This window comes from Parasteatoda tepidariorum, chromosome 11 (genome assembly GCF_982258835.1).
Source record: "Parasteatoda tepidariorum strain Cologne lab strain chromosome 11, Ptep-v5.0, whole genome shotgun sequence".
NCBI lineage: Eukaryota > Metazoa > Arthropoda > Arachnida > Araneae > Theridiidae > Parasteatoda > Parasteatoda tepidariorum.
In genome coordinates, this window is record NC_141765.1 from 80,915,151 (window position 1) to 80,938,656 (window position 23,506).

The following is a 23,506-nucleotide window of genomic DNA, read 5'->3' on the forward strand; positions in this document are numbered from 1 at the left end:
GAAAATTTTTTTAACGACTTGCAGGGAATAAATAACATAGAACTAATAAAAAATGTAATTTTTATCTTTTCTGCTTTTAAAAACATTATTTCCCTCTTTTTTTCATTCTTTCTGAAAAACATGAAAGCAAATATATGGTGTCTAAAATATTTTTTCTTGGTTAACTGCTATTTAAATTCACATTTAGTATTCGGGAAGAATACATTACTTACTTATTTTTAGTCAATGAAAAAAGAGGTTAAAAAGATTTTTAAGAAGAAGTTAATGTTTATTTTTTTATGCATAAAACTTTATGTTGAGATAATTTTCGTAAACTTATGGTGACTCAAATAATGTGTTAAAATAGTTTTCTGCGATTAGAAATTCTGGAGGTGTAATAAATTGTGTAGTACACAAAAATTTTCATATTTTAATTGCACCTTATTAACAAAAAGCCTATTTTTCAACATTGACTCATTGATACTTCAGTAACTATTAAATCTATTTTCACCTAGCATTATGAAATTACGTAAAAAAGAATTCTATGCAATGCAGTGCCTTATAATCTCTTTTTGACTCTTTTGAAAATTTTAAAAATTCATTTTTCAGATTTGATTAAAAAATGGAAAGATTTGAATAAAATAAAAAAGTCCTAATTAGAAATAATCCTATTTTTACGATGAATTCGATTATGAAATCTCATTTAAAAATAGTTTTTTAATGAATGAAATAAAAAAATCTTAATTCGGTTTAAGTTAAGACATTTATATGTTGCATGCTAAACATCTTTGAATTGATAACTCTTTTATAAATTCTAGTTTTGGAAAAATATATTAACTCATGATTTAACATACAATAAGTTCTTAGATATCGTTAAAATAAGGTCGATTTTGGAAAAGTTGCAGTGGCGTGTAAATGCGTACCTATAGCAAATTAAAAACATGCAGAAAATAAGAAAAGAAATAAAATAAGGATTTTAAATATTTATTAGTAATTAAAAATAAATAAAACAATAAATAAAATTAACAACGAAAAGTTGTGATTTATTAATGAGCTCACTTTATATGTTTCTTTTTGTCCTTTATTTTGAATTTTTTCTTAAATTTTTGCAATGATTTTACTTAATAAAATTATGTTTACTAATCATAACTCTCTTTTTTTTATATTCCCCACATTATTGTATTAAATAATTTTTAATTGTTAAAAAAATTATTATCTTAAAGTTTTTTAAGATACCTATGAGGTTTAAACATTTAATGATTAAGATATAAGAATTTTTAGTAGTTCTTTTATACTGCGCATGAACGGCTAAATTTAAAAACAAATTTTCGAAATTTTGTAGAGAATCTTAATCTATAATAAATGAAAAATGTCCCCAATTTGAATATCTTGAAAACTTAAAAAGTTTCTAGAAACTTTTTGAGTAGTTTTTGTAAAGAAGGCTATAAACTATATTTCCAAAATTTTTATTTTGAACTATTCGACAAATTTATTAAAAATGACATCAGCAATGGGCATCATACCTCATAAAAGTATGTTTTCCTTCTCTATACCATCACATTTAGGTAAATGGGATTATTGTGAGGTATTTCTATTAAGTTCAGTCTTATGATACAAAAGGAAATTTGCGGTAAACTCTTTATCATTTAGAGCTTTCTCTTAAAAAAATACAAAAACTACTTAGAAATTCCTTGAAACTTCTTAAATTTTCAAGATATTCAACTAATTTTTTTGCCAAGTACGATTCACTGCAAATTTATGAAATTTTTTTTGAAATTTTTACCGCTCATGAATAGTATGAAAAAAGTATTTAAAATACTTATATTTTGCTCAAATTTTAACGAAATCTTTTATAATTTCAAAATTATAATTTGTAATTAATTAAAAATTGCTCCAAATATTTTGCTCGATTTTATTAAATATCTTTAACGTTATAGCAAAAAAAAAAAAAAATCATAAGCCAAAAAGATTATTTTTTTAAAAGAAATGTCCAAATCTCCACAAATATTTAATTTCAAAATGCGAAATTTTATGTGATTATTGCACTTGAAAATCAAAGTATTTCATACAAATTATAAGCTTATATCTATATTTTCTGCTATAAGGTGTTCATAAATACTTGATTTCGTTCATAGCTTTAACCAATCTCCCAAACCTCTAAAAGCTTTAAAATAATCCTCTTTAGTATTTAATTAACGCCACATCTTACTAACTAGGACTATTGAATCTTTGATTATTGGTAATAAAGAACATACAAGTATCAGACTCCAAGACTTGCCTTGGTTTAAACTCTCGACCAACGCTTAGGGCGCAGAGGCAGCAGTATATATATACTCCTAATGATAAGAAGTATGAATTTTCTGAAAACTGACACTGCACTGAAGCGTGCAATTTTTTTCTATAATTATACATTTTTCATTAGAATTTTCTTTAGAAAATATTTGTTTGGTATCACTTGAGAATTTATGAAAAACTGCCAAAAGAGCCTCCCAATTATATTAATAAATGTTTTTTAATAAAGGTTTTTTTAAGTAAACTTTTTTATAAAGGTTTTTTTTAATAAAGTTTTTTTAAAATAAATATTTGGCTAAAAGCTATTCTGAGTCTCGATGACTCAGTGGTTAAGACACTGAACTGTTATTGTTAAGATCTGGTGTTCGATTACCAGTGGTGGGGTGGCATGAAGCTTCAGATTGATGGGTACCAGCTTGTTAAAGCGGCTTGTGCTGACATTATTGCCACAGTCCTGACGCTGGTCACAAAAGCGGGATGTTGAAAATGCTATACTACTAAAGGCTACTCTTAAATTAATAATATAACGATTGTGTCAGGTTTATATATTGTTATTTTAGGAAAAATGTTCGTTCTTTGCAAAAAGTTCTGTTTTCCTTCAAAAGGAACAGGTATTAATGTTAACTAATACCACAAAAGCCCTATGAAAAAGCATTAAAAAAAACTTCTAATGCAACCAAAATAAAGGCTAAATTTGTTTTAGAATCTTTTGAGTTTGATCTTTTTTGTGAAGTAAAAATTTAAATATTTAATTTTTGTTAAAAAAAAAAGCGAAGTAATCCCCTTAATATAAGGAACATTTAAACTTTTTGAGTCGAATTTCTCTTTATTTAATCTCCCTAAATCTACATAATTAAATTTGTTTTAACATCATGTTGTATCCTCATTAAAATATTTTCTGTGCCCCAATTAATTGAAAAATTTTCTTTCAGAAATAAATTAATTATAACCTATTTAAAAGATTTTATGTTCTTATTCGTTGATTCGATGCCAACTTCTTATTAGATCTCCCTCTCTCTTTCCTTATAATAAATTAAATCTTTTGTCACAAAATTTCCTAAACTTAAATAAGAAATTGTGAAAATTTTTATAATTATGTCTAAACATACAAAAAGCAGAATGAGTTTTAGTTGAAATTTTAGGAAATCCCTGTTAATTATGTCAAAAGTTTATGCACAGAAATTAGGAAATGAAGATAATGTCTTGAATTGTTTTTCTTTCTGCAATCTTTGAAGTAAAAGAATTTATAAATCTTTACCATTCATTTAAACTGTTCGCGCCATAGCATGATCACTCATTTTAATTTGCTGCCAAAAAGAAAGTTTTCGTAGGATTACTCGACTATATGCGGCCAAAATACTCTAAGATCAGGTTAGTACCTTGAAAATTAATGACTTGGCAAAATAAATTAATGTTTTTAAGTTAAATAAGACTAAAAGTTAGACTTAAGTTAGTAAGACTTCTATTTTTTTCACTTGTAAAGCTCAAATTATGTTATTACTTAGAAACTTCTTTCATTAAATTCTTCATTGATTTCAATTTCTGCGAATATTTGGATCATAAGTTTGTCCTTACGGACTAATATTAAAGATCTGTGTATCGGTCATTAATATTTTATAATAAAGACTTCTTGCTTTTTTATGTCACTTAAAAATTTTGCAAAAAGTGAAAAATGTAGTGAATTTTTTTTATTAGCACTGAACAACAAATAGATCCAACACAACTTATTTTTTATGGATATTTTTCTACATTTAGGAGAATTGAGTGTTGGCAATTGTTCGAGATATTAAAAGTTACAAGAAAAATTTGGGGAGAATAACACAGACAAAAATTAAATTTAATTCACAGTAAAAATTTCAAAAAAATTTTATAATTCTGTCTAGTAACAGGAATTAACATAAAGCATTGCAAAAATTTTCTTGAAAAAAAATTTAATCCAAAAGGATCAATTTTGGGCATTTATCAGTTTAATTGGCACCAAATTTTTTTTAATAGTGTACAGAAGTTTATAAATAAAATAAGAGTATTAAATTTAAATTATGTGATTACTTGAAAATATTCTTAACAAATGACAGGAATAGACAAATTATATTGATAGATTTTTAGAAAAAGCAATTTAGTATTTTGATACAGGTCGAAAAAGTAACGTACGAAACCACGCTATTATTTTAACAAAATATGGATTAAAGTAATTACTTTAAATATATTAATTCTTCCTTAAAATAATTTTGGAATATTTAATATTTTCACACGCTTTTATGCAATATTTTCTGTAACAAAATTCCATTTTCTTCCTCGCGTAATATCTATATATATGGGATTGTGAACATCATGTTGCGTATGTATTACTATAATCTGATGTCTTAATACTTAATCAAAAAATTATATTTGCGTTAATTTTATTTAAATATAAAAAGTATTTCGCATAAGTGACAATTTAGGGCATATTACATAAATATGGATAGAATTCAGAATTATCAGTTGATAACATTATTGTTCCCACTTTTTGAGAAATATACAGTTCACGCCCTGGCAGTCCACTCCTTTGAAGTGAGGCTGCTGAACGGGACACTGCGTCGCGAAGTGCGCAAATTTCATGTCGGTAAGCTGATGTTCGGGTATTAGAGATGATATTTGGAGAATTTGATGGCATTAAAAATGCAATTTGAGATAGTTCAAAAATATAAATCATTATGATAAATTTGTAAACAAGGTCCGAAGCACAAAAATGTTCGCACTTATATTCTCGACTCATTCTGTTTACACTGCAAACGACTCACTTTCTACAAAGAATATACAGAGGAAACACTTCTATACTGGCACAATTTTTTTTAATTTTATCTTTCTCAAACAATCATTTTATAAATTTAGGAATGTTTAGGTTGTACGATTTGTCATACTTATCAATAAAATGTAAAGCTTTTAGAGGTTTGAGGGACCAATAATAAATTATAAACAGAAAATAATGTTTTTGATCACCCTACGCCGCAAATTGATAATAATAATAAATTTATAATTTGTAACAATTATTTTGGTTATTACATGCAAAAAAAGCACAAAATTTCATAAACCTAATTATTTAAGGAGATATGGACATTTTTATAAAAATCTTTGCACTAAAATTTGAGGTTTTTTTTTTTTTAAATTGTGAAAGATTTGAGCAATTTTATATAGCGCATGCGCGAGAAAATTTATTTATTTATTTTTTCTTACTTTTGTAGTGAATCGTATTCGGCAATTAATAAAAAAAGTCCAATTTGAATATCTTAAAAATTTAAAAAGTTTCAAGTAATTTTCTAAGCAGTTTTCGTACTTTTTAAAAGAAAGCTCAAAGTATTAAGGGGTTTTCCACCAATTTCATTTTGTACTATTAAACAAGATTTACTAAAAATGACAGCAGCATTGTTGGGAGTCGTCCCCCATAAAAGTATATTTTCTTTCGTATGTTTTCTTTCCTCATACAATCATATATCGGTGTATGAACGTTTATTGCATGGTATTAGCATTTGTTATTTAATTTTGTCTTATGATATAAGTTAATCTTTGTAGAAAACCCCTTATCACTTTGAGTGTTTTCTTTTTAAAGTACAAGAACTACTTAGAAAATCGCTTGAAACCTTTTAAATTTTCAAGGTATTCAAATTGGAATTATTTCATTAGTTACCAAATACGATTCTCAACAAAATTATGAAAAAAAAAATTTTTTTTTGCTCAGTATAAAATAATTACTTATATATAACTCAGTTTTCAGCGATTGTTTTTCAAATTTTAAAGCAAAATTTTTGAAATTATTTGAAATTGCTCTAAAACTTTTCTTTCAATGTATTGAATATTTTTAAAGTTATATAAAAAACGCAAAGCAAAAACAAAATAGTTTTTTATAAAAATGTTTATATCTTCATAAATATTTAAGATCTGCTTACGAAATTTTTTGCAATCGTTGCATATAATAACTAGAATAGTTGCTACAGGTTACAAGTTTATTGCCACACTTTTTGGCATAGGGTGTTCAAAAACACTATTTTCAATTTGTAATTTATTGTCGATTCATCAAACTTTTAAAACCTTTAAACTTTATTGATGTGAATGAAAAATCACATAATCTAAACACTTCTGAAGTTACAAAATGATTTTGCTGGTACTTCTAGAGAAATGTGAAAAAATGTACTAGCACAAGACAAATAGACTGATTTCCACTTGTTTGCTCTTACTAATACCAATTATTTTATTTCTCACTTAAATATTAATGCTTATAGTTAGATTATTTCAATTTTGTTGATAATGAAACATTTCTATAATTACTGATCAGTGGTGATCTACGAAAATTGTCATTTCTTTGTGTGTTTACAGTCTATGCAGAACTTCTCGTCAATGGTACATATTTACAGCATTATTATCGATAAGATATGTTAACATCCTGACTCTTAGTATGTTGAATATGACATATATTCAGATCGAGGCCTATATGTGGGCACTTCTTAAATAGTGGGAGCAATCATCTTAACGACAGCTTTTTCTGAATTATATAAATATTTATGTTATATGCACTAAATATATACTTACTATGTAATTTACTTTTGCATTTAAGTAAAATTAACATTATTTTTTATTGAATTTTAGAATATCAGATAATTTTAAACAATAAATTTCTGCGAACAACTATCGACGTTGTGTACGTTACATTATTAGTACAATCCTATATTTCACGTGCAACAAATTGGCGTTTCGTTGCAGAAGTATTTAATAAGAGCATAAAAAATAATACTTAAATACTTGAAAAATTATCGTAAGGATGGATAAATACTTTAACGCATTTACTGATTTTTTCCTGAAATAATAGCATGGTTCATGTGTTACTTTTTTGGACAGGTAAAATAAATTAGACAGGATTAAATTGCTTTTACTAAATACCTTTCTTACAGTAATAAAACGTAACTATTATTGCCTATAGTTAAGGATATTATCAAGTAACCGTCCTAGTTCTCTTATTTTTATTTTTAAACATCTAGAAGCAATTTGGGTTTTATATCGGCTTAGTCTGCATCGTGGATGCCCAAAATCAACCCTTTTGGTTAGAAAAAATATTTTGAAGTATTCATAGAAAATATTTGCTATAATTTTGCTTTATTAAAATGTAAATATACTTTACAATGTTTGCTACACTGTTAAAATTTTCATTCTAAAATTATGGTAAAATAATTGGCAGCTGTCTGTTTATCCGATTAACCGCAAAGTTCACGGTAAAGAACATTTTTTTCCTTTATGATTTTGAAGCCATTTACAAAAGGTATGGTTATGGAACCATGAATGTAAAACTAAACGCTCTTTTAACAATTTTCAACTAGCATTTTTCAAAAACTTAAAAAAAAAAGAAAAAATTATTTAACTAGACGTAGGAGCTCGGTTTTTCGTAAAGTATTGGGCATTGCAGCGTGCCGGACACTAGAAATTCTTCATGTGCTGAAGGGAATGGAGGAAATATCGTGGTGTCAACACTAGGACTCGAACTCAAATTCTGCCGGTCATAAGATTGAAAGATAAGCCCGCTTGGCTATGATATGTAAGCAGTTGCAAAGAACTAAATTGTTTCATAAGGTGGTTCTAGCTGGTGCAATAAAATTCTGGTTGTTTAGCAGTATTAGGTGAAAGCAGTTAATAAACAGTTTGATTAATATTTTATTCATGGTTATTTGACTGTCTTGATTAAATATGGTAAAATAAGCAACCATTCAATAAATTGTTATTTAATAATTTTTTTCAGAGAAATTTCTAACAGTGTATGAATTTAATTTAAACTTAATTGTTGTTAGTGTTTAAAGCTATTCTACCTTTAGAGAATGTCTTTTTGGTTTTAAGTAAGATTATAGCCATGTCACTGTCGTTAGATGTGATCTCTGACAATCAAAGATGAGGGCAGACATTATTTTGACGTCAAAATATAGACTTTAAGGTAAATGAAGCACCGTGAACAGTATTATAGCAGATCCTTGCAGGATTTTCATAAGATTGGAGAGTTTTTGTTAAAATTTAGAAGGCGGCTTGATGTTGTTTGGTACAAGAGAAAATAAAATAAAAAGGCCCACATCAAAATAATTTTTGATGTTGATTAGAATGTTTCGTTTTAATTCATGACAGCATAACTAGTTGTAACAATATATTTAATAACAATCATAAAATTTTTTATTATTATAGTTGTAAGTATTATACTTTTGGATTTTTTTCAGAAAAACTTTAAAAAAAAATTTGGACATTAAAAACTACTTTGAGAAACCAAAAGAATTTTGTCTTTATATTTCAATAACAAGATTTATTTATTCCAGGTACGTTTTAGTTGATTTTAAGGCAACAAATTAGGCAACAGCCCCTTACTCAAAGTAATACTTTAGCGAGAAAGAAAACTTAGTCTTCGTGACCACTATGAAAAACCTTATTCTAAAGAATTAATTGTAAATTATCTCATTGATAATTATAAACTATGCTCTAACTCTACATCTAACTCCACATAGCAATTTAAAAGGTATACCTAAGAGAAAACCTCAAAAAAGTAACTCCAAAGCGCATTTTTTGCGGAAGTTAATTTTGGAATCAGGCTGAATTGTGATTTCTTACAGAAGATAAACATATTAATATCGTACTTAACTCTTTAACTGATTTTTGATTATTTTATCCTTTGATTTACAATGATTTATTTTGAAAATGATTGATAAGAGTTTCAAAACATTTTAATTTTTCCCCCTTCACACAATTGAAATTTTCATTCTAAAATTACTGTAAAATATCCGGCAGCAGTCTGTCCTTCCCGTTAACCATAAAGTTCACAGTGAAGAACATTTTTTATCTTTAAGGTTTCGAAAACGTTTATCTTTATTCTAGTTAAGATCTATTAATACAAAATTATTTACTTATTTATTTACAAGTGCTTAAAACTTTTTTAACCATTTATAAGTAGCAATCATTAAAATCATTAAAAAGTCATTAAAATAAATTTTCAGCATTATCTGAATCATTTTTCGATAGTTTTAACTACAATACAATTAAATTTTAAAAAAATCTAAAAACCGAGAACCGTGCAATTTTAAATTAATTATTCCAAACCACAAATTGCATAATTTTATTTCTTTACATTTTTGATAAAAATCTGCAGAAGTTCTGCAAATCTTCTTGCACTATTTATATAGTAATATTATCCCATTATTTTCCCCCTTTTTTGTAAAATATGGTGCTGTCAAATAACATTCAAAAAGTTTGTTGAAAACGACGAGAAAAAAGTAAAGAGAAAAAAAATGAAAATTATAAATTTAACCTGAAATTCAAGACTGCGAGGGAAGAGGCCTCTGAAGTAAATTTCTTTTTACTTTACTTCATATAAAAACTCAATGAAAACATTTTTAAAGCCGGTAATTACAGAACACTCTTTATGATAAAATATTTTCAAAGGCTTTTTTTTAAAAATATTTTAATTAGATGTTTAAATTTTAACATACACTGTAAAAAACTCGGTAAATCCTTAACTAGTATTTCGTGCAAAGTTTCTCATTATCGCAAAGTTTGGTTAAATGAAAGACTATCTTATTTTAGTTACACCGTAAATTGTAAAGTATGATAGAAAAATACTTCCATGGGGCAATTTTAGCCAAAATTTAGTAATGGAGACTAAACTTTGACGGTGACTGTAAACTGAACGATATTTGTTTACGATGCCATGTTTTCCTTATAACTCGGTCACGGTGTATCGGGAGGATTAATGAATGTTGTTTAAGGCTTCAACTAGATAATATTTGGTAATTGATTATTTGGATATGGTAGGTGAATATTTTATTTGCATTAATTAAAGTTCATTTCTTTTTTGTTGCCTTTGTAATTTGGTTGGTGGTTTAAAATGGCTAGAGGTACCTAATAAAATAACCTACTTACGGTAAATAGTTTTGTTACGGTAAATGACAAATTTGAACTGTATTTAGGTACTTTAAAGATACCTAATAATGGTGCACCCTTTTCTCTGTTTTATAAAAGAATTTAAAAAAGAATGAAAATAGATGGGGTTTTTTTCAAAACACCTAAATTTGGTGTAACCTTCTGCTGATATTTGGAGCTAATGAAAATACCAAAATATGGGGAAATTGAGTTCCATTTTATAAAGCCCACAAATGAATTCCAATTTTTTGCTCGGAATTTTTTACAGTGTAGTGTGAGTCAATAGAAACATTAAAAACTAATTTAAATATCACATAACTTGATAAAAATTCCATAATAACAATTTAAATTTATTTTTTAATTTTTTTTATTTCATAACCGTCGTTGAGCAGCGACCCAATTTTCGGGTTTACGACCACTAATGTTCAATTCCGTAGCCTTGTAATTGTGAACCCAATCCAGAAGACAAGGGAACTCCTGGATGAAGTATTGAGAGAAATTTGCCTTCGTGGAGGACTTTTAAATGGAACTAACCCGCCTTTGGGTTACATGAAGAGGAAGAACACGAGTACCTCCCACGGTGAGCCTGTCGGCATGGGGACTAATTTAAATTGATTTTCAAAATTTTATAAAATTTCTCACTTTGCTCTCTTTGAACGCATCATGAATTGACCATATCGTAGGCCGATTCGTGAATTTTCCAGAAAACCCGATTGAGGCTTGTCCGAACAGTTTGGTTAATTCGCGATTAACTAATCTTGGTCTAGTCTCTTATTTATTGGGCACTGATGTATCGTAAAACAATATTTCTAGCAATTTTAAGGACTATTTGGTAGGAGAGAAATTTTTGTGAGGGAATTTCCGCTTTTGCGTCTTAATTCTGAGATGCTTTACCCAGTTCTTAACGCATTTTTGGCTAAAGTTTTAACCCTTTTTGGGCTTTGACTATAATGTATCAGGATAAGATTCACGGAGAGCGTTTTATTCTGTCTATTCAATAATAATTCTTTTTAACGAGGACTTTTCTTTAAATACTATTTTGAGAATTCTTAAAATTCCCCCAAAAAAAGTTAGTTTTCTTATGCAGATTTATTTATAAAAATTGTATCGTTTCAGTACTTCAGAATGTTTTTAAGAAATAAATATGTCAACTGAACTACTTTTCTTGACCTTCAAATATGATTTAGAGAATGACAAGAACAATTGCTCTTTCAAATAACAATAGAGAACAATAGCGGTAAGGAAACTAAATATCCACCATTCAGTATACCAAAGAAAAATATAGATTGATTTAGGTTCTCATAAGAGTAACATTAACTTTTTTTTACATGAAAATTTAGTCAAATTGTATAGAAAAAAAATGCCGCCAATATTAAATTAATATTATATTTATATCTTTATTTTTAAATTTAATAAATGCTTACTTACGTTCTGCACATTGTTTATCTGAGCAATCTGAAGATTTATATATTAGATTGATGAAAATGTTTCTTCTTTCGGTTATGCGAAAAGAAACATGCAACTAAGATAAAATTTGCACATAAAAATATTATTAAAATACTAAAACTATCAGAAAAAAAGTGTTTGATTTGAGTTGAATAGTCATAAGCAAAATTTATTTGCCCAAAAATAATTCTTTGAGTATAAATTAAGTGGACAGTGTGTAAACATCCATTTGATCGAATGCTCAAATTTTCCTGCCGAAGGACTCAATCTTAGTAGTTATATGGCTTTATATTGCCCATAAACTTCGAAGACTACTAGTATCAGACGCGTACTTTCTCTGAGTAAGCATGTTTTTTTTTCTCCACTCCCTTAGATTTTCAAAATTTTTGAGGTTATTTTGGAACTCAATTTTATTCCTTACAATATATTCATAAGAGGTGAAACTAATATATTTAAATATTAAAAAATAGTAGAAAAAGACATCTAATTTCTTTTTTAGCATTTAATTAAGCTTTTAAATCCAATTTTAAAATGCTACTCCATTTTTGAATATTTTCTCATGAAACTTTTTCCATATAACCATCATATTCTTCCGAGTAACAACTAGTATACTAACTAGTATAATAATTACTATAGTATAATAACTAGTATAAGGTAAGAAATTATTCGAAATTTTAAGAAAAATTAAATTTGAGACAGTTTGAAAAATTGCCAAAGAAATCAAAGTAAAACTAGATTGCAACTAGATGTTAAAATCCATACTATCCTTAAATGATCATATAATCATTGACGTATGTCCAAAGTATCTAGCTTTTGAAGCTTTAGAAAAAAGAATCTTAATTGTTTTAAAAGTAGCAATAGTTGAAAAATTTTTACTTAGAGAAAACTAAGACCAAAATTTTCATTTACAATAGGGCTGTAGTATAGGACCATTTGTAAAAATAAATATTCATCCTCGTACAGCTTAAAATTTTACGGGTATATGGAAAACAGTGTGAGGAATAATTTTGATTTAAAAAAAATAGTCCAAAGTCAGTCAAATCATGAAGTAAAAAATTGATTATAAAACTCAGATTGCCTTTTAAAACTTGGAGGCGTTTTTTTTTAATACTCGACTTGTTAGAGGTATTCACATTTTATACAGTGTCAACATATTAATCCTATGGAGATTTTTGATTTATTCTTTTTCGATTGTTTGCTTTAACAACTTCAATAATACATACGCAATTCATACACAAACCAAACAGTAGGACTTGCGAAAGAATTCTTAATAAAATCAGACAAAAACTTGATAGTTACCGATAATCAAACTCGATAATAAGTAATATTGAAACGGTTTTAGGAAACCTAATGTAATGAAATCTTCGTAAATTGACCAAGCGGTGCAATGTTTATGTGGTCAACTTAGACTCGTGGTAAATTTATAAATCACTATCAATCAAAATCTAAATAAATGTTATTAAATTCTTTTAATAAAATGTTAAAATTTCTGTTTCATTGCCTTAAAATTTGATTAATTATCTAAATGAATTATAATTTGTGGCACGAATTTAATGCTAAATTAATTTGTTTAGGAAAGTAATATGTCTATTCGGTTTTTTAGCATACCAGTAATTTATCTATTTATTTCTCTATTATGCATAAGCGCGTTAATTTTTCTGTTTAAATTAGCAACACTATAGTTATAATTCATTTTGTTAGATTGTGTAAAGTAATAATTTAAGTAGTGTTAAATATTTAATTATAAGCTTCTAGTCTAGAATGATTTTATTTTTTTTAAATGAAAACTTTATTGCGAAGTAATTGTTTCGACTTACCTTTGATTCCTTTTAAAACAACTGTTAAAATTTTAAACATAAACGGTGCCGCATACTGTCATACCGGTTGTTGCTGACGGAGCTTGTCTTTCTGGAGGAAATATCATATATTTTACACGATACTAAAGTTATGGCTAGAGAGGTGCGTCAGTAAGTAGAGCAGCACGTAATGGGGCTTTGGGATGCCTGCTATGCTGAAATGTTCCGAACTCATATTTATGATGGTTTGTGTGACTTAATAGTTGCCGGACAGTTTTTAAATTATTACTAAAATTCAATACATGGAGAATGCATTGCAGAAATCAAATAGCTAAAAATTGAAGTATTTCTACGATTGCAAACCACGGACAACAACTGGTTTAAAAGAAATTTCTTAGAATATCAGTTCACGAGGACTAAATAATTAAAAAACTTAATGTTATATTCATTTTAACTTTTAAAAATTTCTCGGAATCAATCGTGAAGCCACTTACGTTTTTTTTTCTTCAATCCAATGGCAGATTTGTAGTCGTAAACCCAAAAAAAAATTGGAACGGCTGTTCCACGACTGCTACAAAATAAAATAAAACAAACAATGCTCAGCCACACACTGCAAGGGTGCCCCCGTCTTATTATTACTCTTCTCTGTCCGACTCGATCTCCAGATTTGTCACGTCACCGAACGAACATATCTAGAGTGATAAGTTTGGTCCCTCCCCAGTTTAGTCAAATTAACGGTGTTTTTACTGCAACTGTGGAACGAGATGTGTGACTTGTTTGTCTTAATGCCCGACCGTACCGCATTGGCGCTAGAGGTGTACCTAGAGGGTACTAGACCCTTCATTCATTTGTATATTTTCCTATAATAAATGATCATTTTGCTATGAATTTTTAGTTACTTATATCAACGTTGCTCTTATGTATCTCATGATGTTCTTATGAATCTCATGATGTTCTTATGAATCTCATTATGTATCTCCTTATGTTCTTAGGTATTCATTTCATTCTGACAATTATTTCTAAGTGCACTAATTTTTATGGCAATGAGTGTACATTATCAAAAAATAGGTTAAGTCAGGTACTTATAAATTTATTTTCCTTTCCTTGAAATAATTTTTTCAAGTATATAACTATTTTTTATGTTTATATGAAATATTTTTGCTGCAAAATGCCATTTTCTTACGCATGAAATATAGGATTGACCATAAGAGTAGCATAATAACCGTCGATAGTTTTCCCCCTAAATTTATAGTATAAGATAAATCAATGTACTAAAATTCAATGCAAAAAGTCAAGAATTAAATTTATTTAAATAAAATAAGCGTATTGCATAAATAATGAATGCTTATAACATAAATATCAATAGAATTCGAAACTTGTCATTGTTCCCACATTTTGAGAAGGTCAACTTAACATTTTTGATCTCAATGTATCTGACATTTTTTTTTTTAATTAATTAAATATAGCGATCGATCCATGTGAAAAAACGTGATCACCTCTTGATAAGATAAACTTTAATTATTAAAGCAATATTATTACTTAAATTACCTTCAAAAATTCCTTTGATTATACTTTATAACATTTAAAAATAGATATTAATCCAAACATAAAGGTATCAATAATTGCCGGCAATAAATAGTTAGCAGAAAAGAGATTTATTTTCGTCCACGATCGATTTTCTCCTCAACCCTAAAAACACATCAAAATTTGGCAGACTTCCAGCTCATTCTCAATAATTCATATATTCTTGTCCTTTTTGACTTTTCCTTCACTTTTATTATTTAGATTGAAATAAATACTCATACATATATTTGTATTTATGCATTTATATAAAAGAGTTTAAAAAATAATAGAAAAAGCAGTATGAGGCGTAACTACGATTGTAAGTTTGTCACTGGAAAAAAAATGAAATTTGAAAGAACTTATGGAAATTTCGCAGCTATTTTTGTGTCTATGCATACAATACTTTATTTGTTAATAATTTTCAGCAATACTAAGATTTTTGTTCAAATGAACAGAAATTCGGCCCAAAAGATAATACATAATTCAATAATCCTCGTTTATGTTTCTTCATTCATTCACTATGTGAAATTTAAGTGTAGCTTCACGATGAAAAACATTCCGGTAAAATTATTGTACTATATGGTAATGACATTTCTGGTGAAAAAAAAAACAAAAAAATATTTTTATTTAATAAAACTAAACTATGTAAAACCAAAATTTTATTCAAATAAACAGAAATTAGGCATAAAATATAGTACATAATTCAATAATTCTCGTTTATGTTTCGCCCCTCATTCACTATAAAAAAAAATTTTAGTGCAGTTTCACAGAGAAAAAAATTCTGACTAAGTTACCCTACAGTAAGGTAATGATATTTCTGGTAAAAGGAAAACATACTTTCGTTTAATAAAATCAAAATATATGGTGCCTAAACTATTGATTTGATAATTTTTCGTTCATATAGTAACGGTTTACCGGAAATTCTGATTTTCAAAATTATAGCTATTATTAAAATATATTTACACAGTAAGAATTTTTGTGAATATTTGTTCTGGTGTTGAGATAAACTAAATACTTTTTTAACAACAGAACTGTAGTGAAAATTTACATAAAATTGACAAATAACAATTGTTAGAAAGATTTAATGCAAATATATAAACGTGCTTGCTTTTTAATGAATTATTTTAAGTCGTAAATTGATTTTAATGCTCATGAAAAACAATAAACAAACAAGCGAGAAATGAATAAATAAAAATAAATAAAACTGCAACAGTGAAAAAGTGAAAATATGTAACTATTTGCATTTTGAAAATTTTAGTTTACCTCAACACCAAAAATGGAGGCAACTATGCACCAAACTTTTTTCAGAGCTATAAAAAAAAAAGAAATTGAAAAGCAAATTTTACCGAATAAATTTTTTCACGTCATGCTCTAAGATATCCCCTTAAAATTACCAAACATTACCACATTCACCCAAATTTTATCACACATTATAAAAACATATTTTATTATTAATTTTATCAAAATTATTACCAAACCTTTTCGATAGAACTTACCGAGCTTTTTGGTGTTTCCATGAGCCCAAAAATATGATAAACTTTTCTGTATCTGGTAGTTTTGACCATACTTTTTTTCTCAATGTTAACACTAAAAATGTGCCGACCGAACTGTGTAGGGGTTAGATCCCGGGCAAGTCATGGATGTTCTTTCATTTTCTGTACTATCGGTCTTTAGTGTGGGGGCAACTTTTGGCCACCTAATATGGTGCGTCTGAATTGACGAATGTCAACCGAGGTGGTCTTCGGAGAACACTAAACTGCTTTTACCTCAAAGTGATGTAGTGAAACAACTTTTGATGTTTCACTTCACCAAGAACTATCATTAACACATTTTTAATACTTTCCGTGTCCACGCTATTTGCAGCTACAGACTAACATATTGGATTGTTTCGTTAAAGATCAATATTGTTACCTGCAAATCATCCCTTCAATCTTTAAGGTGTAACTCCAGTCGTGGAAATACTTGCTGAATTGACCAGTTCTAGACATCATTTGGTTTGCATACGCTAGAAGATTATTTCGTAGAATATACATAAAGAGATCCATAAGACCATCAATTTGCACTAATAGCCTAGGCCATTGTTTTGATAGGCATCTCATACCATAACATTGCCTTTATCATGTCAGTAGGAATTTGATATTTATTTTTTTAATCGACAAAACCTCGAAAAAAGAGCATTTAATTTTGAATTATTTCTTGTTGAACATCGAATATACTTCTTGTATCAGAAATTTTCTAAATCCATGTTCAAGTGTTCTTAAGCAAACTGCAATCTAGCTTTTTAAGTTTTTTTTACAAATGAATAACATTGTTATGGTTATTCGCCCATGCAATCCAACATCATATAAACGTCTTGTTGCGTGCAAACCATTCCTACGTGATTTAAGGTACTACGACTAATCTGTAAAATACTTTGTATAACTCCAGAGCAATTTGAGTTTCCCGTTAATTTGCTTTTTATTATACGAATTTCTTTCTCTGTTGATTTGGTTTGTCAATAACTTTTAGACTTACATTTTAAACTATATTCACTTCGATTATTAGTAACTAGGTTATTTTCAGTTAACTTTTTTAACAATAAGAAAAACGGAATTTCTTTAACGAATCTGCTTTTTTTCTGATAATTTCTTTGACGTAACTCCAGATATACCTTTCTACCTGTATCGAAAGATTTGTTAATGTATGTTTATGTCAGGATTATTAATTTTTAACTTAAATTTACTAAAAATTAATCTTTTGAATACCAATGTATATCAGCAACATAAATTAAAAACAAAGTCTAGTCGTAGACTTTTGAACACGAAATTACTGCAGTTTATTTTATCTGCTATTTTTTTCCTTATAAATCTTTATACATATAATGTTAAATAAGTAACAATGTGATAGTATTTGAAATTGGTATTAACAATAAATGAATTGAAAATTATTTGCTTTTCCCTTATTTAAACAGCCAAATATTGAAAAAAAATAAAATATTATACTGGCCAAAAACTTTAGCATGCCACTGTATATCATCATTAATACTCCCATCGAACTTTCGTACATTTTATCACCTTTTACTTTCATTCTCCAGAACATATTTGAAGGATTTCATAGTCACGTATGATATACTTTTTAGTGTATTTTTTTTCTTTTTGAAATGTGTTTTAATGTAATTTTAATTTTTAAAAAATAGATATTTTAAGTAATTCTTACGAAGGTGGCATGATTTTTTAATTTTTAAAATAAATAGACGAATTCAGCTAACTAAAGAAATAATTTAATTATCGTATTTATTTTTATAAAATATAAAAATTTTTCAAATGTTTTGCAGTAGTTTTAGTAATTTATAAGTTAGAGTAGTATTGTAATTATTTTTTTTAGTTAGTTATTAATTCGTCACGTGTGGGACACATGAAGAAATCAAGCTATGTCTCGCACGTGACAGTTCATAAACTTAAACTGAATTTTGATCCATTGTAAGCCTGCATTAATAGAGATTGTTAATGTATTAAAATGTTTTAACAATTAAATTATTTTTTGGGTTATTTAGTAAATTAAGATAGAAAATTTTTATTTATATTCTATGTTTCAATGAAATATAAAGCATAAGTAAAGCAAACATTTTTCTCCAAGAAGTACAATTGAAATCTAGACAGTAATTAAAAATAATTATCGTAATTAGTCGCTAAGTATTGAAGATGTTTCCTTTACCATTCTTAATTCTCGATTGGCATTGTGATACCACAATAGCCATTACATATTTCCTAGCTTTTAAAATTTCTTTAATTTCTGAATTTTTTTTAATTATTCTTAAACGAATTTTAATTAAATTAAGCCAATTATTTAATTTTTATTACATTTTATAAAAAGTAAATATAAATATTTTATTCTTTTCTTAACAATCAATGCAACAGCTAACTTTTTTTATTTCAATATAAATGTAAAACTCATTAATTCCCTGTAACGACTAAATCGAACATCAAACTCTATTTTTAACTCTTTATTCTTTATTTCTCTTACCACAAAAATATCTCAGTTACAGGGTGATACTAATTCACACGATCCTTCTTAGCGATTAGCTATAGCCAAATTAGTTTAGATTCAATATTGATTACGAGGGCTTGCCTTGTTTTTGGCTATTTTATCTTTCGATAAATCGCCAAACATGGATCTCTTCCCATGTTCCTAACTGTCTGTTGCGAAAAATTTAGTCACTTTTTAATTTGGCTTTTGATTAGGCTGGTCATTGGGAATTTATCTTTCCTGACCTGCCCTTATAGATAATATTATGCAAAATTTATTATTTCACTTAGAAAGTCTTATGGATGAAATATACTTTTAATTTTGTACTTCGAGTTCTACAAATACTACTGAATAAAAGTTTCATTATATGATCGAGTTTTCATCTTCAACTCTCATTTTCACAGGGTAATCACCTGTAACCAAAAAAATCGAAGCCCCTTATCATGACTTTTAATCATGCGTGCTCTGATAAATTCTCAGCATATTGAACCAAAACTTTGTAGGCTACTGCAAAAAAAAGCATCTCTGCTATTTGGTTCTTTTAACTATGGCTTTAGATTTCAGCCTTATCTGATAACAATGATTTAACTAAAATTAAAACAAATATGGCTAAAAGTATATTGGCAGCAGAAAAAAATGAACAAATCATCAAATGAGATAAATTTTGCCCCAAAATGATTTTTTTTTCTTTACAAATCATGAGTTGGCCGTTTTTAAGCCTTGCTACAAAAACTTTTAATGGATTTTTTCATCAGCAAAAATTTCTTTGGCATTATGTAAAAAGTATCCTAATTTCTGACTACAAAAGTTTGAATAATAAAAATATGTGCAGCAGTTATGAAAGACGCTGCAAAAAACTAATGCACGAATACAATAATATTCTCTAAAAATGAAAAGCAATGTACCTGGAGCAGGAAGATTATAAAAACGGAGATTTGATCAAATCCCTAAGGGGATCAACTCACTGAAGGTGTTAAAATAACAGCTTTGTAGGGTTATTTCTCGAAGTGATTTTATCAAATCCCTGAACTGGTTAGTGAAAAAAAAGAAAATAATAGTGCTTAGTTGTTACGCTCAATGTAATTATTCGGTTAATATTAATAATCATTGATTATCATTAATAATAACTAAGTAAATCAGTTGAAATGAATAAGCTATCAGAATTTGTCGCATTTATCGGTTATTATTAATAATTACAAAATAAGTTTGGTTAAGAAAATAATCCTATTTGGCAGGAAATTTCCAATACGTATTTAAATAATATTTTCCCGAGCAAACAACTAGACAATACTTGCTGTTTGCTTACTTTGGATGACGCGACGCCGTACTTTGTATCCATTTCTCATTTCTTATGCGAATACTTTGTGATAGAAGGTATTGAATTTGTTTTATTTGAATCTTAAAAGGTTTTAAATCTTAAATCACATCAGTATTAAGTTTTCCAATATATATATATATATATATCACAGGCAAATATATAAGCACTTAAACATAGAAAACATCAGTTTCGGGTGCATCCGACAAATGTACATCAGGCAGTGCTATTTAAGCTTTAAAAAACATCACTGTATATAAAAAAGGCAATCCCCTCAATTAATCTGATTATTAAAAGGTAAACAATGATTATTATCAATAGTTTCATTCCATACACTAATATTTTCTCTAATCTTGTGACGATAATAAAATTTACAGAAATTTATGGATAATAAACTCTGCTAGGAAATAACCTGGCAGAGTTGTTATTTTAACATCCTTCGTGAAATGATCCTGAAAAATTTAATTAAATTTTCGTCTTCATTAGTTCTCTGCTACATATCTTACAGAGACCATTGCTGAAGACAGTCAAAGACAGTCAATTGCTACTAAGTCCACTTTTGGGAAAAAACGCACTGTTAAATTCAAATACACTTAAATTTCACGAAACTTTCTTCGTTTTTGACGAAACCGTATCCTGGTATATTCTCCGAGCAAGCATTTCGTCAAAGTGAAGTAACAACTATCGTCTGTTCTTCGGGGAAACGAAATTCAGTCAATAGTAAAGAAATATTTCGTCATTTCTGCTTATTTTTCTGTAATAAATAATTACCTCGCCGTGTCTAATCTATCTAACTTTTAAAATAATCACTTTATCGTGGGCATCATATCGTTGTGTCAATATCATCTTAATAACAAAAGAAAAACAGAACAGAGAGATAAATTACACCAATGGCAGAAATGGAAATCAAACCCGGTATCTTCCTGGTACGAAGCCTACTCTTTGACCACCATGCAAGTCAATCGGCTTATTCCTTCGCTTTATTTTTGATTGTCTAGTCTTCAACCTAGTTTCGTCATCTTAGTCAACAATTTCCCACAATGCATCAGATGAGATTTCGAGTTGAGAAAACATTTTCGTCATACTTTTGAGGAATCCCGTTTCATCACAAATCACGGGTTTCGAGACCGAAATAATTCTCAAAATTAACAAAATATATCTCAAGGATTGCTGAATCGTCAAAATTGAGAATTTTATTCCTGAGAGTGTAATGTTCAATTTTTTTGATTCCATTCGATTCATGGTGAATCCCATGTAAAAATTGTACCGTTTCTTAAAAAAACATTAAACTTTTAGATTTTCAATAAAGGCTTTCCAACTTGAGGACGATTAAGTGTCACTTTGTAATTGTTCGATTCAAGTGGAGTCTTGTGCAGCCTATTTTTTAAAATTTATTCTTGAAACGAGAGCCTAATATGAACTACATGGGGCTAATGCTGAACAGTTGTCTTCACTCGAAATATATATTCTTTGCTCAATATTAGTTCGTAGATTTTGGCAGATTGACAAAGCTGAGCGTCAACTTTTGTATATGATTGCGTGACAATACTTTTGATTCTTTGGTAGCAAATAAAAAAATCGTTTTATATTTGGAAATAAATTCTTGATTTACTTTTTCAATGATGCACAAAACTATTTTTATTCTTAGTTTTCAATTATAGGACATTTTAGTCATTAATAAATATAGTTATTGCATGCTTTTATGATCACTTTTGGTTTGCTTTATTTTAATAAACTGATAATGAGTTTAAACGAACAAATGACTCAACAAGGCTAGTGTGGATACATGGTTGTGGAGAAACTGAGGACATGTAAATATTAAACTGCTTGTGATAATAATCAGGGTCACTCTCATGAAGGTATTTATTTAATGAATAAGATTAATTTTGTAAAACACGTATTTAAAAATTTTTTTTCACATTCTCTTTTTTAAATTTGATTATATTCCTGTACAGTGAAAAATTTAGTTAAAAAATAATGCTTTAAAACATTGTAATTTTTTTTTTCATATTCAGAACGTTAGTAACCCATAACCTTTTTTGATTATTTTAATCAGTTGTTTTGATTTTTTTATAAGTTGTTTATCTGTTTCTTATCAATATCACAGTCACGTTGTTATATGTGTTTGCGAATTTCTGTTGATGCCTCTCCACTGACATTAAATATTCATTTGTCAAACTACATTATAAAACAAAAACAGAATTCAACTTGATTATTAAAATTAATTTTTTCCACTGAATAAATATCAAAACTACGCTTCTAATATAGTAACTTATTCTAGAAAATTTTTTATCGCATAATGTAAATATAGTTTAATTATAAATTAATATTTAAAAAGCTTAATTAAAATAAAGATTTTTAAGATTACTTACTGTCGACTTGCTTTTTATTAGTAAATAATTAATTTTTCAGACTATGTCATTGTGTGGTTTTTTTGTTTTCAATGATATCGGTAGCATTCCTTTAAACATTAATCTTTGACTTTCCCGTGCTAGTAAGCATGCCAAAACGTTTGTGAAGATTTTTAACTCCATCTTTTTTACTCTATAAAAAAACTAGTTAGGCTTAATATTTTCATTTAAAATATTTTTATTTCATTCTAAAAAGTGCAATTCATTTTTATACAATAATTTTTAAATATTTTGTAAAATGTTTAATGAGATGCAATTTTATATCACCACATTTGTCATTGGAATCAAAACGCAAAATTTGATTCATATAATATAACGATACCAATAACACCTGCTTAAGAAATGAAACATTAATTTAAATAATTAGTATTTAATGTAGTAAGGATAAATTTGAAATACATATTGTGTAATTTTTTTTTTAAAAAAATGCATCAAAATGTAACTTTGCTTTATTAAAGAACATATGGTTATTGGTTCGATCCTGGGACTGGGCAAGGTTGACTCAGCCTTTCATCCCTTCAGTGAGTCGATAAAATGAGTACCAAGCATACTCGGGAACTGGGGGTTCGGCGTGGGGCTGACCACCCAACTGGAACATCTTCTCTGGGACCCCAGAGCTCAAAGAATACTGAAATGGGCACAGTAGGTCTTGGCCCTCTATGGGCTGTGGCACCACTGAGTTTAGTAGCGCATATTATTATTCCATTTTTAATTAAAAATTTATATTTAGTTCGAGGAACAGATCTTTTTTATATGAGTTAGTCTATAAGTTCTTGAGCTATAGT

The 23,506-nt window shown here is 27.8% G+C and overlaps 1 protein-coding gene across 3 annotated transcripts in view; it reads left to right on the forward strand.

The window, feature by feature from the left end:
• LOC107455838 (octopamine receptor beta-2R) overlaps positions 1-23,506 on the forward strand; it is a 112,406-nt gene that overhangs the window by 87,339 nt on the left and 1,561 nt on the right. The window contains exon 3 of one of the 3 annotated variants that reach the window (XM_021147613.4): positions 14,420-14,491. The exons of the other annotated variants lie outside the window; for them this stretch is intronic. The gene's annotated coding sequence lies outside the window, so the exon portion shown is untranslated. Of the gene's footprint in view, positions 1-14,419; positions 14,492-23,506 lie in introns of those variants that run through there. 3 annotated transcript variants of the gene reach the window in all.